Source organism: Alligator mississippiensis, unplaced genomic scaffold (genome assembly GCF_030867095.1).
Source record: "Alligator mississippiensis isolate rAllMis1 unplaced genomic scaffold, rAllMis1 scaffold_19, whole genome shotgun sequence".
In the NCBI taxonomy this organism is placed as follows: domain Eukaryota; kingdom Metazoa; phylum Chordata; order Crocodylia; family Alligatoridae; genus Alligator; species Alligator mississippiensis.
In genome coordinates, this window is record NW_026775265.1 from 495,178 (window position 1) to 502,677 (window position 7,500).

Below are 7,500 nucleotides of genomic sequence, written 5' to 3' on the forward strand. Positions count from 1 at the left end.
CTGATGCCCGCGCCGAAGGCCCCCGGGCCCGCCCGGCCTCCGCGCAGGGCACCGGGGAGAAGTAGGAATCGTGGCCGGGCTCCTGGAACTCCTGCCCGGCCTGCCCCGCGGAAGCATGCCGGGTTCTCCCGCCGCGCCGTGCAGGTTCTTCCGCCCCTCGCCGGGGTAGCCGGGCTCCAACCGCTGGGCCCCGCAGCGTGGAAGGGCCCCTGCGAGTCGCCCCCCGGCCTGCACGCCCGCCGTGCAGTCGACCGGGTCGAAGCCGGAATCGCGGCCGGGTTCCTGGAACTCTCGCCCGGCCTGCCCGCCCGGCCCGCCCCCCGGGCCGGGGCTCCAGTCGACTTGGAGCCAAACTCGGTTTTGACCCCCTCCTGCAGCACGGTCCGGCCCCGGAGGTTCCTCCGTCCGACCTCCTGGAACCCAAGATGGGCATCCAGGGTCCCGAAATCCGTGTCCCCGAAAATCTCCGCGAACCTTTCCTGGCAATATTGTAGATGCGGCACCCGGCCCAGCCACCGGGGGCAACCGCCGAAAGTGTCCGCCCTCCTGGAGCGAAGGCCCGGGCAAGGCCCGTTTCAAAAACCTCATACGGACTTCCGGAGCCCGAGCCCCGGCGCCAGGTCGACCCAGGGCCGACCTCCCGGGCCCCAGAGAGGCTCGTCTCCGCCGCGGAAGCCGCCCGCCGCCCGCGCCGAAGGCCCCCGGGCCCGCCCGGCCTCCGGGCAGGGCACCGGGGAGAAGTAGGAATCGTGGCCGGGCTCCTGGAACTCCTGCCCGGCCTGCCACGCGGAAGCATGCCGGGTTCTCCCGCCGCGCCGTGCAGGTTCTTCCGCCCCTCGCCGGGGTAGCCGGGCTCCAACCGCTGGGCCCCGCAGCGTGGAAGGGCCCCTGCGAGTCGCCCCCCGGCCTGCACGCCCGCCGTGCAGTCGACCGGGTCGAAGCCGGAATCGCGGCCGGGTTCCTGGAACTCTCGCCCGGCCTGCCCGCCCGGCCCGCCCCCCGGGCCGGGGCTCCAGTCGACATGGAGCCAAACTCGGTTTTGACCCCCTCCTGCAGCACGGTCCGGCCCCGGAGGTTCCTCCGTCCGACCTCCTGGAACCCAAGATGGGCATCCAGGGTCCCGAAATCCGTGTCCCCGAAAATCTCCGCGAACCTTTCCTGGCAATATTGTAGATGCGGCACCCGGCCCAGCCACCGGGGGCAACCGCCGAAAGTGTCCGCCCTCCTGGAGCGAAGGCCCGGGCAAGGCCCGTTTCAAAAACCTCATACGGACTTCCGGAGCCCGAGCCCCGGCGCCAGGTCGACCCAGGGCCGACCTCCCGGGCCCCAGAGAAGCTCGTCTCCGCCGCGGAAGCCGCCCGCCGCCCGCGCCGAAGGCCCCCGGGCCCGCCCGGCCTCCGGGCAGGGCACCGGGGAGAAGTAGGAATCGTGGCCGGGCTCCTGGAACTCCTGCCCGGCCTGCCACGCGGAAGCATGCCGGGTTCTCCCGCCGCGCCGTGCAGGTTCTTCCGCCCCTCGCCGGGGTAGCCGGGCTCCAACCGCTGGGCCCCGCAGCGTGGAAGGGCCCCTGCGAGTCGCCCCCCGGCCTGCACGCCCGCCGTGCAGTCGACCGGGTCGAAGCCGGAATCGCGGCCGGGTTCCTGGAACTCTCGCCCGGCCTGCCCGCCCGGCCCGCCCCCCGGGCCGGGGCTCCAGTCGACTTGGAGCCAAACTCGGTTTTGACCCCCTCCTGCAGCACGGTCCGGCCCCGGAGGTTCCTCCGTCCGACCTCCTGGAACCCAAGATGGGCATCCAGGGTCCCGAAATCCGTGTCCCCGAAAATCTCCGCGAACCTTTCCTGGCAATATTGTAGATGCGGCACCCGGCCCAGCCACCGGGGGCAACCGCCGAAAGTGTCCGCCCTCCTGGAGCGAAGGCCCGGGCAAGGCCCGTTTCAAAAACCTCATACGGACTTCCGGAGCCCGAGCCCCGGCGCCAGGTCGACCCAGGGCCGACCTCCCGGGCCCCAGAGAGGCTCGTCTCCGCCGCGGAAGCCGCCCGCCGCCCGCGGCGAAGGCCCCCGGGCCCGCCCGGCCTCCGGGCAGGGCACCGGGGAGAAGTAGGAATCGTGGCCGGGCTCCTGGAACTCCTGCCCGGCCTGCCACGCGGAAGCATGCCGGGTTCTCCCGCCGCGCCGTGCAGGTTCTTCCGCCCCTCGCCGGGGTAGCCGGGCTCCAACCGCTGGGCCCCGCAGCGTGGAAGGGCCCCTGCGAGTCGCCCCCCGGCCTGCACGCCCGCCGTGCAGTCGACCGGGTCGAAGCCGGAATCGCGGCCGGGTTCCTGGAACTCTCGCCCGGCCTGCCCGCCCGGCCCGCCCCCCGGGCCGGGGCTCCAGTCGACATGGAGCCAAACTCGGTTTTGACCCCCTCCTGCAGCACGGTCCGGCCCCGGAGGTTCCTCCGTCCGACCTCCTGGAACCCAAGATGGGCATCCAGGGTCCCGAAATCCGTGTCCCCGAAAATCTCCGCGAACCTTTCCTGGCAATATTGTAGATGCGGCACCCGGCCCAGCCACCGGGGGCAACCGCCGAAAGTGTCCGCCCTCCTGGAGCGAAGGCCCGGGCAAGGCCCGTTTCAAAAACCTCATACGGACTTCCGGAGCCCGAGCCCCGGCGCCAGGTCGACCCAGGGCCGACCTCCCGGGCCCCAGAGAGGCTCGTCTCCGCCGCGGAAGCCGCCCGCCGCCCGCGGCGAAGGCCCCCGGGCCCGCCCGGCCTCCGGGCAGGGCACCGGGGAGAAGTAGGAATCGTGGCCGGGCTCCTGGAACTCCTGCCCGGCCTGCCACGCGGAAGCATGCCGGGTTCTCCCGCCGCGCCGTGCAGGTTCTTCCGCCCCTCGCCGGGGTAGCCGGGCTCCAACCGCTGGGCCCCGCAGCCTGGAAGGGCCCCTGCGAGTCGCCCCCCGGCCTGCACGCCCGCCGTGCAGTCGACCGGGTCGAAGCCGGAATCGCGGCCGGGTTCCTGGAACTCTCGCCCGGCCTGCCCGCCCGGCCCGCCCCCCGGGCCGGGGCTCCAGTCGACATGGAGCCAAACTCGGTTTTGACCCCCTCCTGCAGCACGGTCCGGCCCCGGAGGTTCCTCCGTCCGACCTCCTGGAACCCAAGATGGGCATCCAGGGTCCCGAAATCCGTGTCCCCGAAAATCTCCGCGAACCTTTCCTGGCAATATTGTAGATGCGGCACCCGGCCCAGCCACCGGGGGCAACCGCCGAAAGTGTCCGCCCTCCTGGAGCGAAGGCCCGGGCAAGGCCCGTTTCAAAAACCTCATACGGACTTCCGGAGCCCGAGCCCCGGCGCCAGGTCGACCCAGGGCCGACCTCCCGGGCCCCAGAGAGGCTCGTCTCCGCCGCGGAAGCCGCCCGCCGCCCGCGGCGAAGGCCCCCGGGCCCGCCCGGCCTCCGGGCAGGGCACCGGGGAGAAGTAGGAATCGTGGCCGGGCTCCTGGAACTCCTGCCCGGCCTGCCACGCGGAAGCATGCCGGGTTCTCCCGCCGCGCCGTGCAGGTTCTTCCGCCCCTCGCCGGGGTAGCCGGGCTCCAACCGCTGGGCCCCGCAGCCTGGAAGGGCCCCTGCGAGTCGCCCCCCGGCCTGCACGCCCGCCGTGCAGTCGACCGGGTCGAAGCCGGAATCGCGGCCGGGTTCCTGGAACTCTCGCCCGGCCTGCCCGCCCGGCCCGCCCCCCGGGCCGGGGCTCCAGTCGACATGGAGCCAAACTCGGTTTTGACCCCCTCCTGCAGCACGGTCCGGCCCCGGAGGTTCCTCCGTCCGACCTCCTGGAACCCAAGATGGGCATCCAGGGTCCCGAAATCCGTGTCCCCGAAAATCTCCGCGAACCTTTCCTGGCAATATTGTAGATGCGGCACCCGGCCCAGCCACCGGGGGCAACCGCCGAAAGTGTCCGCCCTCCTGGAGCGAAGGCCCGGGCAAGGCCCGTTTCAAAAACCTCATACGGACTTCCGGAGCCCGAGCCCCGGCGCCAGGTCGACCCAGGGCCGACCTCCCGGGCCCCAGAGAGGCTCGTCTCCGCCGCGGAAGCCGCCCGCCGCCCGCGGCGAAGGCCCCCGGGCCCGCCCGGCCTCCGGGCAGGGCACCGGGGAGAAGTAGGAATCGTGGCCGGGCTCCTGGAACTCCTGCCCGGCCTGCCACGCGGAAGCATGCCGGGTTCTCCCGCCGCGCCGTGCAGGTTCTTCCGCCCCTCGCCGGGGTAGCCGGGCTCCAACCGCTGGGCCCCGCAGCCTGGAAGGGCCCCTGCGAGTCGCCCCCCGGCCTGCACGCCCGCCGTGCAGTCGACCGGGTCGAAGCCGGAATCGCGGCCGGGTTCCTGGAACTCTCGCCCGGCCTGCCCGCCCGGCCCGCCCCCCGGGCCGGGGCTCCAGTCGACTTGGAGCCAAACTCGGTTTTGACCCCCTCCTGCAGCACGGTCCGGCCCCGGAGGTTCCTCCGTCCGACCTCCTGGAACCCAAGATGGGCATCTAGGGTCCCGAAATCCGTGTCCCCGAAAATCTCCGCGAACCTTTCCTGGCAATATTGTAGATGCGGCACCCGGCCCAGCCACCGGGGGCAACCGCCGAAAGTGTCCGCCCTCCTGGAGCGAAGGCCCGGGCAAGGCCCGTTTCAAAAACCTCATACGGACTTCCGGAGCCCGAGCCCCGGCGCCAGGTCGACCCAGGGCCGACCTCCCGGGCCCCAGAGAGGCTCGTCTCCGCCGCGGAAGCCGCCCGCCGCCCGCGCCGAAGGCCCCCGGGCCCGCCCGGCCTCCGGGCAGGGCACCGGGGAGAAGTAGGAATCGTGGCCGGGCTCCTGGAACTCCTGCCCGGCCTGCCCCGCGCATGCATGCCGGGTTCTCCGGCCGCGCCGTGCAGGTTCTTCCGCCCCTCGCCGGGGTAGCCGGGCTCCAACCGCTGGGCCCCGCAGCCTGGAAGGGGCCCTGGGAGTCGCCGCCGGCCTGCACGCCCGCCGTGCAGTCGACCGGGTCGAAGCCGGAATCGCGGCCGGGTTCCTGGAACTCTCGCCCGGCCTGCCCGCCCGGCCCGCCCCCCGGGCCGGAGCGCCAGTCGACATGGAGCCAAACTCGGGGTTGACCCTCGCCTGCAGCACGGTCCGGCCCCGGAGGTTCCTCCGTCCGAGCTCCTGGAACCCAAGATGGGCATCTAGGGTCCCGAAACCCGTGTCCTCGAAAATCTCCGCGAACCTTTCCTGGCAATATTGCAGATGCGGCACCCGGCCCAGCCACCGGGACGAACCGCCGAAAGTGTCCGGCCTCCTGGAGCGAAGGCCCGTGCAAGGCCCGTTTGAAAAACCTCATACGGACTTCCAGGGCCGGAGCCCCGGCGCCAGGTCGACCGCGGGCCTCCCTCCCGGGGCCCAGCACGGCTCGTCTCCCCCGCGGGAGCAGCCCGCCGCCCTCGCCGAAGGCCCCCGGACCTGCCCGGCCTCCGGGCAGGGCACCGGGGAGAAGCCGGAATCGCGGCCGGGCTCCTGGAACTCTCGCCCGGCCAAGCCGCTCGGCCCGCCCCTGGGCCGGAGCTCCAGTCGACATGGAGCCAAACTCGCGGTTGAACCTCTCCTGCAGCACGGTCCGGCCCCGGAGGTTCCTCCGTCCGAGCTCCTGGAACCCAAGATGGGCATCTAGGGTCCCGAAACCCGTGTCCCCGAAAATCTCCGCGGACCTTTCTCGGCAATATTGTAGATGCGGCACCCGGCCCAGCCGCCGGGAGCAACCGCCGAAAGTGTCCGGCCTCCTGGAGCGAAGGCCCGGGCACGGCCCGTTTGAAAATCCTCATACGGACTTCCAGGGCCGGAGCTCGGGAGCCAGGTCGACCCCGGGCCTCCCTCCCGGGCGTTAGGGCGGCTCGTCTCCCCCGCGGGAGCAGCCCGCTGCCCGCGCCGAAGGCCCCCGGACCCGCCCGGCCTCCGGGCAGGGCACCGGGGAGAAGCCGGAATCGCGGCCGGGCTCCTGGAACTCTCGCCCGGCCAAGCCGCTCGGCCCGCCCCTGGGCCGGAGCTCCAGTCGACATGGAGCCAAACTCGCGGTTGAACCCCTCCTGCAGCACGGTCCGGCCCCGGAGGTTCCTCCGTCCGAGCTCCTGGAACCCAAGATGGGCATCTAGGGTCCCGGAAACCGTGTCCCCGAAAATCTCCGCGGACCTTTCTCGGCAATATTGTAGATGCGGCACCCGGCCCAGCCACCGGGACGAACCGCCGAAAGTGTCCGCCCTCCTGGAGCGAAGGCCCGGGCACGGCCCGTTTGAAAAACCTCATACGGACTTCCGGAGCCCGAGCCCCGGCGCCAGGTCGACCCAGGGCCAACCTCCCGGGCCCCAGAGAGGCTCGTCTCCCCCGCGGGAGCAGCCCGCCGCCCGCGCCGAAGGCCCCCGGACCTGCCCGGCCTCCGGGCAGGGCACCGGGGAGAAGCCGGAATCGCGGCCGGGTTCCTGGAACTCTCGCCCGGCCCGCCCCTGGGCCGGAGCTCCAGTCGACATGGAGCCAAACCCGGGGTTGACCCCCTCCTGCAGCACGGTCCGGTCCCGGAGGTACCCCTGCCCGACCTCCTGGAACCCAAGATGGGCAACTAGGGTCCCGAAAAGCGTGTCCCCGAAAATCTCCGCGGACCTTTCCTGGCAATATTGTAGATGCGGCACCCGGCCCAGCCACCGGGGGCAACCGCCGAAAGTGTCCGCCCTCCTGGAGCGAAGGCCCGGGCACGGCCCGTTTGAAAAACCTCATCGGGACTTCCAGGGCCGGAGCCCCGGCGCCAGGTCGACCCCGGGCCTCCCTCCCGGGGCCCAGCACGGCTCGTCTCCCCCGCGGGAGCATCCCGCCGCCCGCGCCGAAGGCCCCCGGACCTGCCCGGCCTCCGGGCAGGGCACCGGGGAGAAGTCGGAATCGCGGCCGGGCTCCTGGAACTCCCGCCCGGCCTGCCCCGCGGAGTCCTGCCCGGGCTCCCGCCGCCTTGGCCCGGGACGACCACCCCTCGGCGGGGTGCCTCGGCTCCGACCCCGGAGGCCCGGGTCCCTGCCGGGGCCCTTGGACCCGCCCCCCGGGCTGCCCTTCCACGGAGCCCTTGACCGGGACGAGATCGGAATTGTGGCCGAGCTCCTGGAACTCTCGCCCGGCCTGACCGCCTTCTCCGGCCCTTTTCCGGTTTTCCCCGTTGACCTGGCTCCAAACTCGGGTTTGGCCCCTCAGCACGGCAGGGTTCTGCCCCGAAGATCCCTCTGACCGGCTTTCTGGAACCGAACATGGGCATTGAGGGTCCTTAAAAACGTGTTCTCGAAAATCTCCGCGAACGTTTCTTGGCTATATTGTAGATGCGGCACCCGGCCCAGCCACCGGGACGAACCGCCGAAAGTGTCCGCCCTCCTGGATCGAAGGCCCGGGCAAGGCCCGTTTCAAAAACCTCATACGGACTTCCGTGGGGGGGGCGGGCACCAGGTCAACCCCACGTATGCCTATGGGGATTTTC